Here is a 17,802-nt window from a genome sequence, read left to right on the forward strand (position 1 = left end):
AAACAGGTTTTATATATTTGCCCCCGGATGTCTCTCAGGTTACATGATTAGGTCTTTGCCCTGCAAGTACAGTGGTGGCCCTCAATATCCTGGACACATGACTGATGGTCGAGGTCTGGCGGTTTCTTACAAGGTTTCGCTATCATTGTGTTGGCAGTTTGCAGTGGACAATGTAAATATGAGTCGCACTTCATAAGGTAACTGGACTGAAACCTTTTATCTTTTACTTTGAGTCCAGAGCAGGTCATTTTTTTTCTTATGCAGATCTTGCCGCAAATCAGTGGCAAATCTGCAACAAATCAGCGGAAAAATCTGCAACAAATCAGTGGCAAATCTGCAACAAATCAGCGGAAAAATCTGCAACAAATCAGTGGCAAATCTGCAACAAATCAGCGGAAAAATCTGCAACAAATTAGTTGTGAATTGCACCCTATACATTGAGAACACATGAACGCTAGGCCGAGTGTGCATTTGTATGGGGGGGGTCAGGAGGAATGGCGATCAGCTCGGTCAGCCGACAGCTATCCAAGGTGTATGGCCACATTTAGGGTATGTTCACACGCAGTGTTTTCAGACGTAATTCTGGCGTTTTACGCCTCTAATTACGCCTGAAAAAACGCCGCTAATAGGCCTACAAACATCTGGCCATTGCTTTCAATGGGCTTTACGGTGTTCTGTTCCCACGAGGTGTAATTTTACGCGTCGCGGTGGATATACGGCGCGTAAAAAGACGCCCGCGAAAGAGAAGTGCATGTCACTTCTTGGGACGTTTTTGGAGGTGCTTTTCATTGACTCCATTGAAAAACAGCTCCAAAAACGGCCGTAAAATAGACCGCGAAAAACAAGAGTTGCTACAAAAACGTCTGAAAACAGCTCCATATTTTCAGACATTTTTGGTCACTGCGTGTGAACATAACCTTACACACATGGTCGTAAAGCATTGATCATGGGGGCAGGGAGTTTTCTAGTTCTATTGAAGAATATAGTCAGGCTCAGGCCCCATGCGTATGACTGTGCCCGTAATCACGGTCCACAATTACGGGCACGGCTGGCCGCAGACAATTGTCCGCATTTACAGACCGTGCTCCTATTATAAAGTATGGGAAGGTGTCTGTGGGCAATAGACGTCAATGGGTCCGTAATTACGGTTCGCAATTATGGACAATTTGTACCGTCGTGTGTATGGGTCCCCAACCTGAAACGGCTTAAAAAAAAAGGGATCAATAAATAACTGTCCTACACCCCGGAATGTCTGATAACAGAGAAAAATAGACGTTTTACAGTTGGCCTGAAATTGCTGCGGACATTGGGCAATAGACTGTACTGTGGACACTGACGGATCTTTAAAAGAAGTAAAGAAGCTCAATAGGCCGGAATTCACAATGTGGTGGGATTATTGTAGGCAAAAAAAATGTCTCCATGAAAAAACCCACCGCAGTTGAGATTTGTTCGACAATGAAAAGATCACAGGAGCCGAGCGCTGCAAGACTTGATTATAGAAAAAAGATGTCAACATGTTTTCCAGTAAGAGGGGGAAATGGTAGTAGCGATTGCCACACACAACACGCACGGTATGCCGCCAGGAGGATTAATAGGCTCCATGTGTCAGAAATCCACAGACATTCCACTGTGAACGGGTGGCGGCGCGGGCTGAACCTGCTACATAACTACTATCCAGCCAGAAATCGCATGAAGTCACTGGGGTTTTGATGCAGCTTTGGTGGGGACCGGAGGATGGGTGCAGTAGGTTAAATAAAAGTCCTGCTGATTAAGGTCCCATGCGCACGACTGTGCCGGTGATCACGGTCCGTCATTATGGGCATGGCCGGCTGCGGACAGTCATCCGCATTTGCGGGCCGCGCTCCCGTTATAAAGTATGTGAGCACGGTCCATAAAATAAAAAAATAGGACATGTCCTATTTTTTACTGAAGTTTTCTCCGGCACGGACACAATCTTGTAAATATACAGGAAGGAGTCAGTCGGCCATAGAAATGAATGGGTCTGAAAGCATGAATAAAATCTACGGGCGGTCGTGTGCTTGGGGCCTAACTGAAGGTCTTGAAGTAATTGTTGGCCACTTTTTTTGAAAGAAACTGCTCTGGAAAACATCCCTGGGTCTGCTATGAAACGGCAATGTGATGTAAGGACTGTAACGTACGGACGGCCAGAGCCGTAACATATCACGCCACCAAAGATTCAGCAAAAACATTGCATGTAAACAAGGAACTTAGCATCAATGTGAACACTGTCATCATACATCACATGACAGAGGCAACCCTAAACACTCCTGCCCCCAGAGCAGCGCTCAAACGTTGTTTTCATCACTCATTCCTCCCATCCGTGTGAAGACATCTTTTGTTAGTTTGAAGAGGTTCAGCAGTTTTTGTACAAAAAGCCGATGTGTCATAAAACAGAAGACGCCACTTAGTAATATAAACCTTATTTCCATATTCCAGTTCTGACTGCAGCCTGCAGTGTAAAGAATGGAGGTTTTGGATATCATGACTACATCCCAAGGCCTGCTTAGTATTCTATTGTAATTATTTTTTTTCTTTTTATAAGAAACCTTCCCCATGTAATAAGGCGTGTGCATATAGGAGTACTCCGTATACACTAAAGCATACATTAGATTTACATCTATACATATAGCCACGACAACATCCCCTCTACACCGCACGCAGCATCCCGAGAGCTGGAAACCGGCGCGAAATAGAAACAAGGCTTATTTCACCAAGTGACTTCTTTTATTGACGACTAAAGAACTATTGAAAAGATAAAATGTCAATCAGAGATGTCTGGAGCGAGGACTACTTCAGGATCATCCTGCTGATCTACCCATTAATGCTGCACCTGCTGCGTCCCCGATTAGCGGTAATTAGAAGTACAGTGTGGATGCGGAGTGCCCCCTGCGCGGTTCTTGCACGTCCAGGGTCAGGGCTGCATCTGTCATTACACGGAGACCTCAGTTTTTATTTTACAGATCTACAGCTAAAAGACCGTTCATTTTTGTAAATTTGTCGATTTCACGTTTCGGCGCCAGTAGCGCTTGGGCCGCCGTGATAGAGGTCTCTGATAAATCCCCATCACAGAATATTTCAGCTGCTACTGAAGAAAGACTTAATGAGTTTTAACCCTTCAGCTGCTGCAAAGATAATGCAACACAGCCCAGCGCAAGGTCACACAAAGCTCCCGTACCGAGGATGCAGTTAAATTTCCACACACAGGAACAATCGGGGGAGTCTGTCTCTGATATCGCATTTCATTTTCTAGCAAATGATGTGAACCCACTGGGGACAGGACGGCGGTTGCTGGTTCCTACTCATTAACTATTTACTGGGTCCCACTGATTTAGGGGATGGTCAAGTCCAGAACAGATTGTAGCAAAGTAAGTGCTGAACGTGGGAACAGAGTAAATAAAGACAAACTATAAAAAAGAACAAAAATATTCTGATAGAACTGTTAAAAAAAAAGAAGTAACGAAAACTCCAAAATCCTGATTGCAATGTAGGTTTGTACAATACAAAAAGAGAAGTTTACAGTGACATCCACGATGAACCACGGTGACAAATCCTCAGCAGCCACAAGCAATGGGGGAAGGAAGGTCCAGCACATGTTCTTACTAAACCTGGACCAGACGATCGATATCCCCATTACTGAACATCTCATCCACCAGCACTGAAGACGGAAAATACCCCCCTACAGCAGGTAAAGAGACGCCCATCCCATACCAGGACTGGTCTAATAGGGGTCAGAGACGATATGACGGTCTAGATTGTGGACACATCGTGTCTGCGGAGCTCATACAATTGTAAGTGTTAAAGCCTGAGATATAAATGTCCTTCCAATTGTGCCGACCCTTGTATCAGAACCGATCACCATTGTACCATAGACTGGACAATACCGATAAACCCGCCAGAGATGAAAGCACAAACTAGTCTAAAACCATTTACATTCTTAAAGAGGCTGTCACCACATTATAAGAGGCCTATATTGTACATGATGTGATCGGCGCTGTAATGTAGATAACAGTGGTCCTAGTAATAGAGTCTCTGTCACCACATTATAAGAGGCCTATATTGTACATGATGTGATCAGCACTGTAATGTAGATAACAGTGGTCCTAGTAATAAAGAGGCTCGGTCACCACATTATAAGTGGCCTATCTTGTACATGATGTGATCGGCGCTGTAATGTAGATAACAGTGGTCCTAGTAATAAAGAGGCTGTCACCACATTATAAGTGTCCTGTCTCCTATATAATGTGATCGGCGCTGTAATGTAGATAATAGTGGTCCTAGTAATAAAGAGGCTGTCACCACATTATAAGTGTCCTGTCTCCTATATAATGAGATCGGCGCTGTAATGTAGATAACAGTGGTCCTAGTAATAAAGAGGCTGTCACCACATTATAAGTGTCCTGTCTCCTATATAATGTGATCGGCGCTGTAATGTAGGTGACAGTAATGCTTTTTATTTAGAAAAACGATCTATTTTTACCGCGTTTGGAGCGATTTTTAGCTTTATGCTAATTATTTTCTTAATGACTAGGTTACAGGGAGATTACGCTTGCTCTGCTGTAAGTACCACAGAAACGTTACCGAAGTGTCGGGATTGTGAAAAGACATCCCGTCCTGGCTGGAAGGAATGTCTATTCACTGTCTAAACACTTCAGTATCGTTAATGTGTCAGTATAAGACAGCACATCGTGATCTAACAGGATCCCTATACACTGACTAAATGAATGGAGAGAAGTGTATGCCGCTGATTGGACACTGATTGGTCAGCGTCATACACTCCTCTGTACAACGCCCACTTGGTCTAAAGTAAAACACGCCCACTTGGGCATTAAGAAAATAATTAGCATAAAGCTAAAAATCGCTCCAAACGTGGTAAAAATAGATCGTTTTTCTAAATAAAAAGCATTACTGTCACCTACATTACAGCGCCGATCACATTATATAGGAGACAGGACACTTATAATGTGGTGACAGACTCTTTATTACTAGGACCACTATTATCTACATTACAGCGCCGATCACATTATATAGGAGACAGGGCACTTATAGTGGGGTGACAGAGTCTTTATTACTAGGACCACTGTTATCTACATTACAGCGCTGATCACATTATATAGGAGACAGGACACTTATAATGTGGTGACAGACTCTTTATTACTAGGACCACTATTATCTACATTACAGCGCCGATCACATTATATAGGAGACAGGACACTTATAATGTGGTGACAGCCTCTTTATTACTAGGACCACTGTTATCTACATTACAGCGCTGATCACATTATATAGGAGACAGGACACTTATAATGTGGTGACAGCCTCTTTATTACTAGGACCACTGTTATCTACATTACAGTGCTGATCACATTATATAGGAGACAGGACACTTATAATGTGGTGACAGCCTCTTTATTACTAGGACCACTGTTATCTACATTACAGTGCTGATCACATTATATAGGAGACAGGACACTTATAATGTGGTGACCGAGCCTCTTTATTACTAGGACCACTGTTATCTACATTACAGCGCCGATCACATTATGTAGGAGACAGAGCCTCTTTAACCTGGGAAGAGAATTCTCCAAACAACCTATGTCCCGGAATAACTACAGCCCCTCATTATGTTGAATACATTTACTTGGAGCTCAGACAGGCTGAATCCTGTATTTTGAGCCACCCCTCTTCCCTGAGTCTTATATAATACATTTACTTGGGGAAAGGATGAGGCCGAATTCCCATTTGCTCCCTATTGCTCTGCAAAACGTACATGGCATATATACTTGGCGCACACAGGCGGACTCCTTGCGACCTGCGCCGTCTCTTATAATTTATACACTACTAAGTATGTGGAGAGGCTCTCCATCACGCTCAGTCCATTAGTTTGAGATATAGAGGAGTAGTGGTGTTAATAGTGGTGGGGGGGGGGACAAACTTTCATCTGCACTGCACTTATGGCACACGCATGCAAGAAGCCGGCTGATTCTCAGTGAACACAGACCCTTCATCTAACCACCAGCAACCGTTGTCTTCACTTTCATGTGTACAGAATAAGGCCCCATGCACACGACCGGCCGCTGTCAGCCACCCACATAAAGTATGGGAGCAGGGTCCGTAAAAAGAAGAAAATAGGACATGTCCCATCTTTTGCGGAGCCTTTCTACGGCACGGACACCTCCCAGTAAATATATGGGAAGGTGTCCGTTGGCCATAGAAATTAATGGGTCCGTAATTAGGGATGAAATCTACGGTCGTGTGCATGGGGCCTGACAGATATATAAAGGGGAGGGAAACCCAGAAAACAAGCAGTTAGTTCATCTATCCACCTGCACATGAATTGTATGAAGGCTGCCCACATTTCTAGATACAATATCACACTCTTCCTCATTCCCGGATTTTGTGCTCGGAACGCGGTGAAACGCGATATCAGGTCATGTGTTCTCCAGAACATGAAATACACAACACAACCGTCTAACATACCACAGGGGATTAGGGTGTTTGTGAGGCTACAAATTTTTGGTGCCATGGTTGTTAAAGGAGACACGGACGGACAGGAGATATTGTTATGTGATTGTAATCCCCTCTCAGCAATGACAGGTGTGACCGGGACAACAGAAAAGTGAAGGCTCCTGCGGGGAGCGGCGCCATACACACAAGTATTACTGGCATCATAAGGGGCTGCGGAGGAACGGCCGAGTCCCTGCTGGAACTTCAGCTGTTCTATCAATAGACCTGAAAACAGAATAAACCAGCAATGACGCCGATTATCTGCTCTGGAATACAGGTCACCCGAAATGTCACACATCCCAGAGACTCCAGCTAATAATCTATAAATCAGAAACAACCATCCCTGGACGCTGCTTCATTCCCGCAGCCCCGACACAAGACGTTCCTGCTTTAGCTGTGACTTAATTCCAGTTAATTGAATAAGAGAGACATTGAGCAGAACACATGAGTAGTTCCCTGAGCACACAGCAGAACGCCTGAGAAGCGCGCCGCAGCCCATCGCAACGTTACCTCTACATTGTGCCAGTTTTACATTTGACCCACTTTACTTATTACAATCATTCTGGTCAGGGGCTATACATGCTGGCGCATCTATGGGCATTGTAGTGTGTAGGTCTCACCTGTGCAGGACATATTGGAGGACAGGTAAGAAAGTTGTAAGTTATGAAATGACTGCGGGACACCGTATACACTCTGGCTACCTGTTCCTACCATCACCCCCCCCCCCCCACGTGCGCCTCCATATCCATTGATAAATATTCTGCTCTTATAAATACACTGCACATATAATTCCACCATCAGATTTACCGATGCATTAGATATATTCCTTATTCCACGACATGGAGATACATGACCTCAGACGTCAATGCTGCAAAAACACCACAAGAACGTCACCGCGGTCAGTGAACGTGTCCGGTTACTCTATGTCATGTAGTAACATTTCTAGACCAAAGTATCACAATCTGGATCACACACTGAGGGGACCGGTCAACAAGGAAAGTGACCAGGCAGCCAATAATCTGAAGAGTTCTTTGCATTGGTTACAGAAATACATTTTCTGCTTGATATGTACTAATTATTAAAAGTGGGAGAACCAAACACACAGGACAGAGATGACAAGCTCCAGACTAGTGCGGGACGTGCGGCTGGAGCTTTATTAGGATCCATTCAGAAGAAGCGCAACCAAAAACTGCATTCATTTGTTTTTGATGCAGCTGCGGTTAAAAACACAAACGCATTGAAAAACACACCAGATGCAGTTCCAACCGCAACGTCTGAATGGAGCCTTACAGCTGCAGAATGTCAAATAGGAGTCCGGGATGTTCACAGTGGCAGAATAAACATGGGGTTAATAAGTTATCGCTGTTTTAGATGAGGCTCTGACTATTGTGAACTGCTGGGGACGTCTCCCTATAAACAGTATTATGTTATTACATAGCACGATCCTAAGGCTATGTTCACACGGCTTATTTTTGGCCATTTTCGGCCCGTAAACAGCCTCCAAACATCTGCCCATTGATTTCAACTGGAAAAACGGGGATCTGTTCCGACAGGCTGATTTTTATGCGGCCGTTTTGAAAAACGGACGTGTAACAAAACGGCTGCGAAAAAGAAGTGCAGGTCACTTCTTGGGACATTTTTGGAGCTGTTTTTCATAGACTCTATAGAAAACAGCTCCAAAAACGGCTGTAAAATACGCCGCGAAAAACGTGAGTGGCTTAAAAAACGTCTGAAAATCAGGAGCTGTTTCCCCTTGAACCAGCTCCGTATTTTCAGACGTTTTTGGTTAAGTGTGTGAACAGAGCCTTATTAATCACTAACCATTCACTGAAAACTAAGAAGCTGCAACCTTGTGCAAGTGGCGCAGATCAGGACGGCGAGACGGGAGCAGATACTGATAACAAGTGATGCAGTTACACCTAAAGATGGGGTCACCGACTACGCAGCTCGGAGATTTTGCAAATTGTAATCTTAATAATATGGAAAGGTGCAAAAGATACTGAAACCAGGCAAAGAAAACACATTTATTAGGCTTTGTTCACACCTCATTTGTGTCCCCAACCAATGCTCCCAAGGTAGACGCCAAACATATCCGTAGCCTATAATGGGCCCTACATATGCTGTACAGTCAGGCGGTATGTGTCGGTATAACCTTCAGTTAATTGTATTGACTACACTTTTCAATGAAAAAGGATCCTGGAAAAACAACTTATACCATGTGGGAATATATATTTTCTTACAATGCAGGTCAACGGGCGACACATCCAGCTGTACGCTGCGGTTATATCCTATGCCAGTCTGATGTACACTACAAGCATTGTCAACAGACCGCAGATCTCCCTTATAGATAAATATAGATTATTCTATAGAGAGGATTAGTGAAGAACGAGCTCCCGTTTACACCACATTCCACTAATGAGCGACAGAAATTATTTTTGCTTTTTTTTGCAAATTCCCTTTTTTCTAAAGACATTTTAGATTATACCGGTATGAAACACAATTCTCATTGTAGCTCGTCCTTCCGTCAGGATTTTTTTTTTTTCTTAATCAAGATGAAAAATAATTTTTGGATTTATTTATTTAAGGTCAAAGAAAAAAAGAAATACAAAAAATAGAACCAAAAATAAATAAACAAATTAATATTAAAAATGACAATTCTGTTTTCAATTCATTTTCCATTGACTTTCATATAAAAGCAGGTTCCGTGGCCTCTATTTTAAACTTTTGCTCGGTTCATTAAAATAATTAAACCACAAGCACGGACCTGGCCTAGACTAAGACTGGGTTCACACCGTGCATTTTTGTTACATTTTCGTTGTGGTTTTAAAATGTTTCTTTGCTTTGGGAGATAAACTCCCTTGTCTCTCAATAGTAGTTCCTCAACCCAAACAAAAAACGCATGCCTTTTTCTGACACGATCGCAAAACGTAAACACTGCGTAAGGACACATTCACACAGTGCGCTTTCCCTTTTTATTAAAAAAAAAGTTGCTGCAATTTTTAGGAAATCACAGCATAACCGTGATTTGGCTGCGCCGTGTGGACAGACCCTAATGCAGCCTAAGGCCCCATGAACACGACCGTAGATTTCATCCGTAATTATGGACCCATTCATTTCTATGGCCGACGGACGCTTTCCCGTAGAAAGGCCCCGCAAAAGAAAGGACATGTCCTATTTTTTGCTTTTTACGGACCGTGCTCCCATACTTAATATGGGAGCACGGCCGGCAAATGTGGGCGGCTGTCCACGGCCGTCTGTGACTACAATCACATTCCATGACTATGGGCACGGCCGTGTGCAGGGGGCCTTATGGCAGTATTTAGGTCAGTATAAATATAAAAACTATCATGGAAAGATTTGCACATCTCACGTGCTTTGGACCCGCTCCTGGTTTTGGCTTACCTGATGCAAAATACTGACCAGAATCCTGCCGCGTGGAAGTGGCCGAAAGTACGGAGCTGCTGCGAAGAGCCAGCCAATGCGAGATGCTGGTGTAGAAAGTCTAACCTTGAGGAAGGTCACTGGAAGCGGACACTGGTCCTGGGCGCAGCGGCGCGGCGGGGGGCACAGAACACTATACAGCCCTCTGAAATGTTTTATATGTACTTAGGAGTTGAAATATTTATTGGAAAGAACCCAGATGAATATAAAATAGACAGAGGTGCATTATGGAGGTAACATTACAGCAGGACTACATGTCCACGCAAGACTGCGAGCGCTCAGCTACCGGCAGCTATGTCAGTAACGCACATTTCTAGCCGCCGTGCTGCTGTTAACCCAATAAACCCCACACACAAATGTCAGACTGATGAGAAATGTGCCGGCCAGCTGTTCTAACACTTCACATGATGAGAGAATGAATGCTGTATAAACTCCTCACTGGATGTTATATAAACAGCAGGTGGGATTATTGCAGTAAATGGGCTTGCTTTAATGAAGTCCAGGACTTCTCCATCGAATAGTCTTATAGGCGGATACAAGGGGAGGTTCGTGTTAATGACAATTATGATTAACTGTTCCAATTACTCTTTTTTATTCTGCATTTGTGAACCTAAGGACACTCAGAAGTAGAAGAGTAATCTCCCTGCACAAGCAGATATTGTTCTTGTTGCAGAAACAACCCCATTCGTATGACATTTCTGCAACAAAATCTGCTGCATGTGCAGTCCGTGATATATGGACCGTATGTCGGCAGTATTTCCCGGACTGAACACAGTGCAGGGAGCCGGGCTCCTAGCATCATAGTTCTGTATCACGCTAGGAGTCCCTGCCTCGCTGCAGGACAACTGTCCCGTACTGTAATCATGTTTTCCGTATGGGACAGTTTTCCTGCAGCGAGGCAGGGACTCCTAGTATCAGATACCTAGAATGCTAGGAACCCGGCTCCCTGAAGTGTGTTCGGTCCAGCAAATGCTGCCGACATACGGTCCATATATTACGGACCAAACACGCTCGTGTGAATCCGGCCTAAGGAGCATTTGAATGGACATTAACCCTGCAGTCCGCCTAACTAATGTTATTCAAAAGGGACTAGAGAACTCCCTGCCTCCATCATCACTATTTTATGTCATATGTCCAGTGCCGAGAACCTGCAGAGACCGGACGGATATCTGTCACACACATCTTATAACAATACATTGTTCTGGACTATGTGGGTTACTGGCCCTTTAAGTAGTCTCCCCTGACCCTTGCACATACAATTATATTAAATATTACTATATATTAGGATTATTGAATATTGTTTCTTCAGATCCTGTCGGTGTTCTCTACAACAGTATATGGGAAAACCCTGTAATATACAGCTGTGCATTAGACATTGGATTGCACGGATTTTAGTGGGATCTGCTGACAATGTGATACCTATGGAGTCTTCCCTAGCCGGCCCCGGATGCTTTGGGAGAAAACATAAGTCGAGTAGGTTGGATCTTTCCAAACCCATTCTATTGTTTCTCCTGGAGATAAGCGGCATAAAAGATACCTGGCAGCCACTTACTTGCCCCTTTTATCTTGAAATAGCCTGCACGCTGGGTTTATGGGGTGGGGATGCTGTGATATAGATATTTGGTTGTGTATGACTTCTATTTGTATGTGTTATTAAGCCTATATTGTGCTTATATACAGTTCATCTATGGAGTATGCGATCTGTAGATTCCTCTTGGTCTTTCCCTATTTGGGACTGAGCTGTGACCACCATGTAATGTCCAAGCCACCTCGAGTCCCCCCATGAGCGGACAATATGCTGAACACTAGAAGGGCGGCCTCCCTGCCACGGATAATGACAGGCATATCCTCTACAGGACAAGAGACCTCACTGGAATGTCCCGGCTGCGTTTTATACGTTTCTCTGGACGGGCGACAGGAGTCGTTGCTCGGCAGCTCCAGGGTTTGAATTAGTGGAAAGGATTATTGTGAAAAATAATATAATGTAGGGATCCGGGACACGGCTCCAGAACTGCAGAATATGAGGTTTCGCGGTCACAGAACATTATTTATAGCTTGATATACATTTTTACTGGACAGAAAAGTCGGCCGACATCCTTAAATGACTGGGTTAGGAGTTCACCGCCATGTTGTTAGAGGGGGATTATTTTCTCTGTTGGTTTTTAATGACCACACGGTATTATGTGATAGAATGGACAGAGCGCACGCTGACGACTTTGTGTTTTTTGCGCTAAAGTTCCGTGTGTTACTTTAGGCTGTGAATAAAGAAGGCCATATAAGTTGCCCCCCTCATCCCCAACTATTATGACTAGAGACGGCTGAAATGCCTGGTGCTCGGCAGCCTTACACATGAAATTCAAGAATTACAGCAAAATAAGCAGCGATGTCAATCAGTCATCTCTACCCATAACACTCAGCGCTTCATAGGAAGCCGGACATGAGTGACAGCTTTCTCCTATAAAAAAAAGTTGGATAACCAATTAGGTTTCCAACAGGGTAGTTGTGAATACAGCTCCTTGTATATAGTGAACACAGAGGGTGAAAGACGGAAAAAACACCCCCCCCCCTGATCAGACGAACATTATTATTTATATCCCCTATGAATTTAATTCACTACAACATTCATTGTAATCACTGAAATACGGATGAACAGTCACATTGCCGCAGATGAGAAATTCTGTGCTGACCAACATGAAACGCCATGCTCAACCTCTGCAAAGCAATGTCCTCCATTTACAGCAGCGCAAAACTAAAAGGTGGAGTCCAACACATGTATGACCAATAAAAGCGCAAAGAACCCCAATAATTGCAGCGTGATATTCTACAGAAATTGCGCTCAGGATTCTGTGAAGCAAATGCTGCAAACGTTCTATAATTCAGCAGGGTGTACTCGTATGTAAGCAGCGTCTGCACGCAGGCTACATCTCTCCCAGGCGTTGTTAGTACACACACAATTAAGCGTCTTGACTAGAACGTTATATAGCTGCAGGCTAAAAATCTCAGCAAACAACCCCCTGAACAAGAAAAACTCAGCACCTCTGAGGCTAAATCCCCCAGAACTCCCAAAAATTCCTAATCAATTCCACTCATGGATTTAAAGGCAGCATTAAAAGTGACACAGGATGCCCCATCATTACAGGACGCTTCAGGGACGGAGGGGGCGGCTAGATATTCAAATAATATTTACCCAAAAACTTATTTTAAGAAACCCTTCAGTTAAAAGGAAAAATCTTGTACAGCAATAAAAAAAACAACTGGAATATGGAACTTGATTAATATAACCAAACATTCACGCCATCATCGTCATCGCACACGGTCATAAAAGACAAAAGTCAACTCGAATATATATATATATACACCCGATAAGAGTGTGTCCTGCTCCTGAACCACTTATGGAGATACAAGGGGCTGAGCAGAGAAAACCAATGACCAAGCTCATCCAGGGAACATTTTATTTTTGGTTTTCTGCCTGTAGTAACTTTATACAATGTATTTTCCATAACCAGCCGATAATCCAGAATATTTGATCATCTGGCACCAGTCAAGTATTATTAATGCTGGATTACGGCCATTTTACTCTATACTTATAGATGTTTTTACATTTTTGGCCATTGTACACAATATATATATATAAATCAAAACATACAATAAATGCCAGTGACAGCCCCAGTCTTCAGCAAGGTTTCTTCTAGTGGAATAATAAGGTTTTCACCTGGGGACGGGCACTTTTTTTTAATGTCATCACCTTTGTGACAGTGTCAGGACGTTGTCACCGCTGTTATTTGTCACATTATGGGCACCTGATTAATGTGGGGAGTTGTTTGAACACTATTAGAGGAATAAAGCAGACCACGTATTGTTCCTACAGATTTCTCGACTACTGCAGGTCGCCTGCGATCAGCCTCAGCTCCAGAGGATAAACCTGGGGACAAAAGTGTTTGCGATAGGGATTCCTTTCTGTCAACAGCGCACTATTTGCTAAATCCACAGGACGCTCCTGCGTTGGTTCAGCCATCGAGGCGTTTGTTTTACTAAATCCAGCGTTTTCCTCTTCTAACAAAGAAGTCATTCTCGCCGCATCCAGCGGTTCAGTATTATGATAACACAAGTGTTTCTTCTTCTCATCACTGCTCATTACCTGCGCCAAGATCCAACGTATAAACAAGGAGAACACTTATTACTTTGTGTAATAAAAAAAAAACAGTCCCTGGAGGAACAATCTTCTCTGCAAACTGATTACAAGTCAAAAAAAGGGGCAGAAAAAAATGACATCAAATTGTCATCAGCCTGAAATAGAACGATCTCTTATTTATTATTTTCCTATCAACTACAATAAGATTATACCTTATCATTAGATTATACCTTATCATTAGATTATACCTAATAATCTCTAGCGTAAAGTCATTGCAATATATTGGACTATGCGGAATACTGAATAAGTTCTTTAACATGCGTCAGCCATAAAGCAGCGTTCACAGGACGCGAATCGTACGAAAATGAGAAAGAACGTCGCCAAAACAATGCTAAATATTTTGTAGCCCTTTGATGATGAATAATTAGCACAATTCTTTATTCTAAATGTGTAACGAACAATTTACAAGCAATGCAACAAATAACAAATCGTTATTTACTGATAAAACTGATATTTTCTGCTACAAAAATGGAAACATGAATTAAATACTGAAATTATTTCAATATTTAATAGCAAAATTAATTTCAATGCTATTTTAATATTATTAGTGAAATAAAATGTAATAGTAGAATTATTCAAATACACTATAATACACACACCCAATTCACATCACAGGATGCCGGACTTTATCTTTTAGGAATAGATTAAGTTAAACTTTTTTTAAATTTTTTTTTTTATTATTATCAGTAAAATAATCAGAAGATTTGACCCTTTTCTTCGCAGCTCTAGTTACTGATCTGATGTCACATCAAGCTCCAGGCACCAAACGCAATTTATTTTTTGCTTGCAGTAAATGAGTTTTAACAGCTGAATTTAGTGCGAGGGGATATTGTAAAGTGAATGGATTTAGTATGAAATAAAGCGGTTATGAAGGTGAAAGTCTAATAACTTCCTTATAAGATTGCGTTGACGGCTTAAAACCTCCCGTACAGTTCGGCCGCTGCCTATTGAACACCAGTAAATCACTTGGAGGAAAGTCCTCGTGAACAGCTGGCAACCCATTCCCCATTTATTGCCTTTACGGACTTAAAACTTAACTTAAAAATGATTAAAAAGCTCTGTACAAGATTAAAATGTAACCGGCGGCTTTCTCCAGCGCGGCCTGACGAGCGTAAACCATTATTGAATTGTAAGGATTAATTGGCCTTTAATGGAAATGATTAGTGCTCTCTCTGTGAATGAGTCCGCAGAGCTCTGCTACGGAGACTCTCTCTATAGATAGTTATTACATCCATGACCGTCCTGCACAGCGGCAGAGATTAAAGTTACACTTGACTATTTTTTATTTTGCTCTTTATTGTTATTTATTATTATTTATTGCCTTTTTTGGAAACTTTATTTGGGGTTAAGTTTCGAGAATACAGTTTGCAGGCCGTTCGGGTTCTGTTTCCAATCTCTGGATATAAAAGTTCCAATTAATAATAAAAGTAACAAATAATTAGATTTAAATTGATTTCCCTTCTGTGTGACCACAACGTGACAGGCCTAGAAGGTCGTATTTACATGAGAGGTTTTTGTTGTTTTTTTGTCTCAATTTTCAGAATTTGAAATTTGTGGCGTTTTTACTAACAAAAAAAAAAAAGGCAGATTTTTTGCAATGACTAAAATCACGACAAAAAAACCCCACAACTCATGTAAATACACCCTGAATAATATGAAGGGTCACCTGCATAGAAGGGCTGCTATCTACTGTATTAAACAAAGTTTCTGAACAGCCTATAAATACCTGCAATTGTATCTTATCACAATTACCATCGGTACAATTTACGGATACATGAATTCATCTTTCCCAGGATCTGGTTATAAAATCACATTTGCAGGCAGAATTTGATGTACTCTTAGTGAGGGGTTATAAGGAGAGGACAGACCACAGCACTTACCACTGTCCAGAAGAAGACAACCCTCAGTCTCCAGCCAAACTAGTAGTGTCTGCTTGCCGTGCAATGAGTGGAGGGATGAGGAGGGAGAAGTCGGTGAGGAAGTAAATGTTCAGGCTGGGACGGCGCGGATTCCTTGAATGCACAGCAGTCAGCAGGGAAGGAGGGAGCCCCGGCTTCTTGGCTCTGTAGAGCGGCTTCCACTTAGTGGTGAAGTTTCTTGAATCCCATCAGCTGTACATAGAAAACACAAGTGATCAGTGGGGTTGATCCTACCGTCCAGGTGCTGTGCTGGTAACTGCCCTCTACATCTACAGGAGGGGGAGTAGTATGGACAGGCTGTGAGGAGAGGGGAGGGTGTGTGGGAGAGACACAAGGAAGGGGTGGGTGGCTTCAATCCCAAACACACAGGTCTCCAAACGCTTTGTAAGACATGAGGACACTACGCTGGGGCAGAACGTCAACACATATCCCAGCTCTACCAGTCCCTTCCTATCAATCCATGTTTAACCATTGCTTTGCCACAACTGCGCCAAATTCTGTTATCCTTGGAAATTCCTATGGAAAGCAAAATCGTAAAATCCTTGCAAAACTCCACAACACCAAGAGTTAGGAATTTACAAGCTACACCCTGGCGCCTTTATGTTATTCCTCTAAGTTTTTAGCTCCATACAAATTTCACCGGCAGTGAACAAGTTAAGAATGAATCACTGGTGTATGAGGGGGGGGGGGGTCGCAGTTTGGGTTACACTCAGGACTCTTTTTGTTGAATTTGGTCTGAGTTTTTTCCCTCAGTGGGTAAACATATGATACGAGGTGGAAGATGCTGCTCCTTCAGCCTGCCGGGTGCAACACCGAACCTCCAGCAGTGGGAAGATCTAGTACAATGCAGAAATGTGAAATCAGATATGGAGGTTAAATCTCATCCAGATTCCTCATCAATTTATAACTAATAGCCGATGTTAAACCTCAATTGTAATCTCCTTCAGGTATAGCGCGCCTTCCCACCAGACCGACTCCTCACATTCCCGGTTAGAAGCGAAGCCTTTACCTGATTCTATCGCTGCTCTGACCACTGCTCGGGGGTCACAGATTTACCCGGATCCCTCCACCTTCTGTATGTTATGTGTTGGGTTCATGCCTCATTATCCCCCTGCATGCGGCACCTTCACTAGGTAAGATCAGCACTTTGTACATAATGGGGCAGATTCAAGTATTTATACAAGTTTACAATATAATGAAATCAATGCTATGAGCCGACAGAATTTGCACAAGTTTCCATCTATTCCGCTTATACAATTTGACTTGGATGTTTCCTTGGAGACGTTGCCCACTTTCGTGTCATTTTCTCAATTTAGGGAGAGATGAGAAAAGTCAAAATTTTTTTGGGAATAGTTTATGTCAAAACCCGGCATTAACTGCTTAGTATATGTGGTCCAGTGTTCCGGTCGAACGCCATATTAATGAAGTCTCTGCACCAGTTTTCCGACGTATACCCTGTTGATTAATATGGTGGACGCTTTCCTGGGGTGAGAGACTTGTGCTTCATTCGTAATGATTGTCAATAATATTAACCCCCTTAGTGACCACCAATACGCCTTTACACGGCGGCCCAGTCTAAGCCCTGTACGGGTGTCCCGTGAGCCTGGACTCGGCTGTCTGATGACTGCCGGGCTCCTGCTTCACCGGCCACAGTCGAAGTTTACTTCGATCGCGGCTGTTTAACCTGTTAAATGCCGCGGTCAATACCGACCACTGCATTTAAAT

General features: G+C 42.9%; 1 protein-coding gene across 5 annotated transcripts in view; it reads right to left on the bottom strand.

Annotated features, from left to right (window-relative positions):
* The window catches only part of EYA2 (EYA transcriptional coactivator and phosphatase 2), a 199,309-nt gene that overhangs the window by 167,154 nt on the left and 14,353 nt on the right, over nucleotides 1-17,802 (bottom strand). For all 5 annotated transcript variants that reach the window (XM_075846197.1, XM_075846195.1, XM_075846196.1 and 2 more), the window contains exon 3: nucleotides 16,039-16,269. The gene's annotated coding sequence lies outside the window, so the exon portion shown is untranslated. The remainder of the gene's footprint in view (nucleotides 1-16,038; nucleotides 16,270-17,802) is intronic.

This window comes from Rhinoderma darwinii, chromosome 13 (assembly GCF_050947455.1).
Source record: "Rhinoderma darwinii isolate aRhiDar2 chromosome 13, aRhiDar2.hap1, whole genome shotgun sequence".
Lineage (NCBI taxonomy): Eukaryota > Metazoa > Chordata > Amphibia > Anura > Rhinodermatidae > Rhinoderma > Rhinoderma darwinii.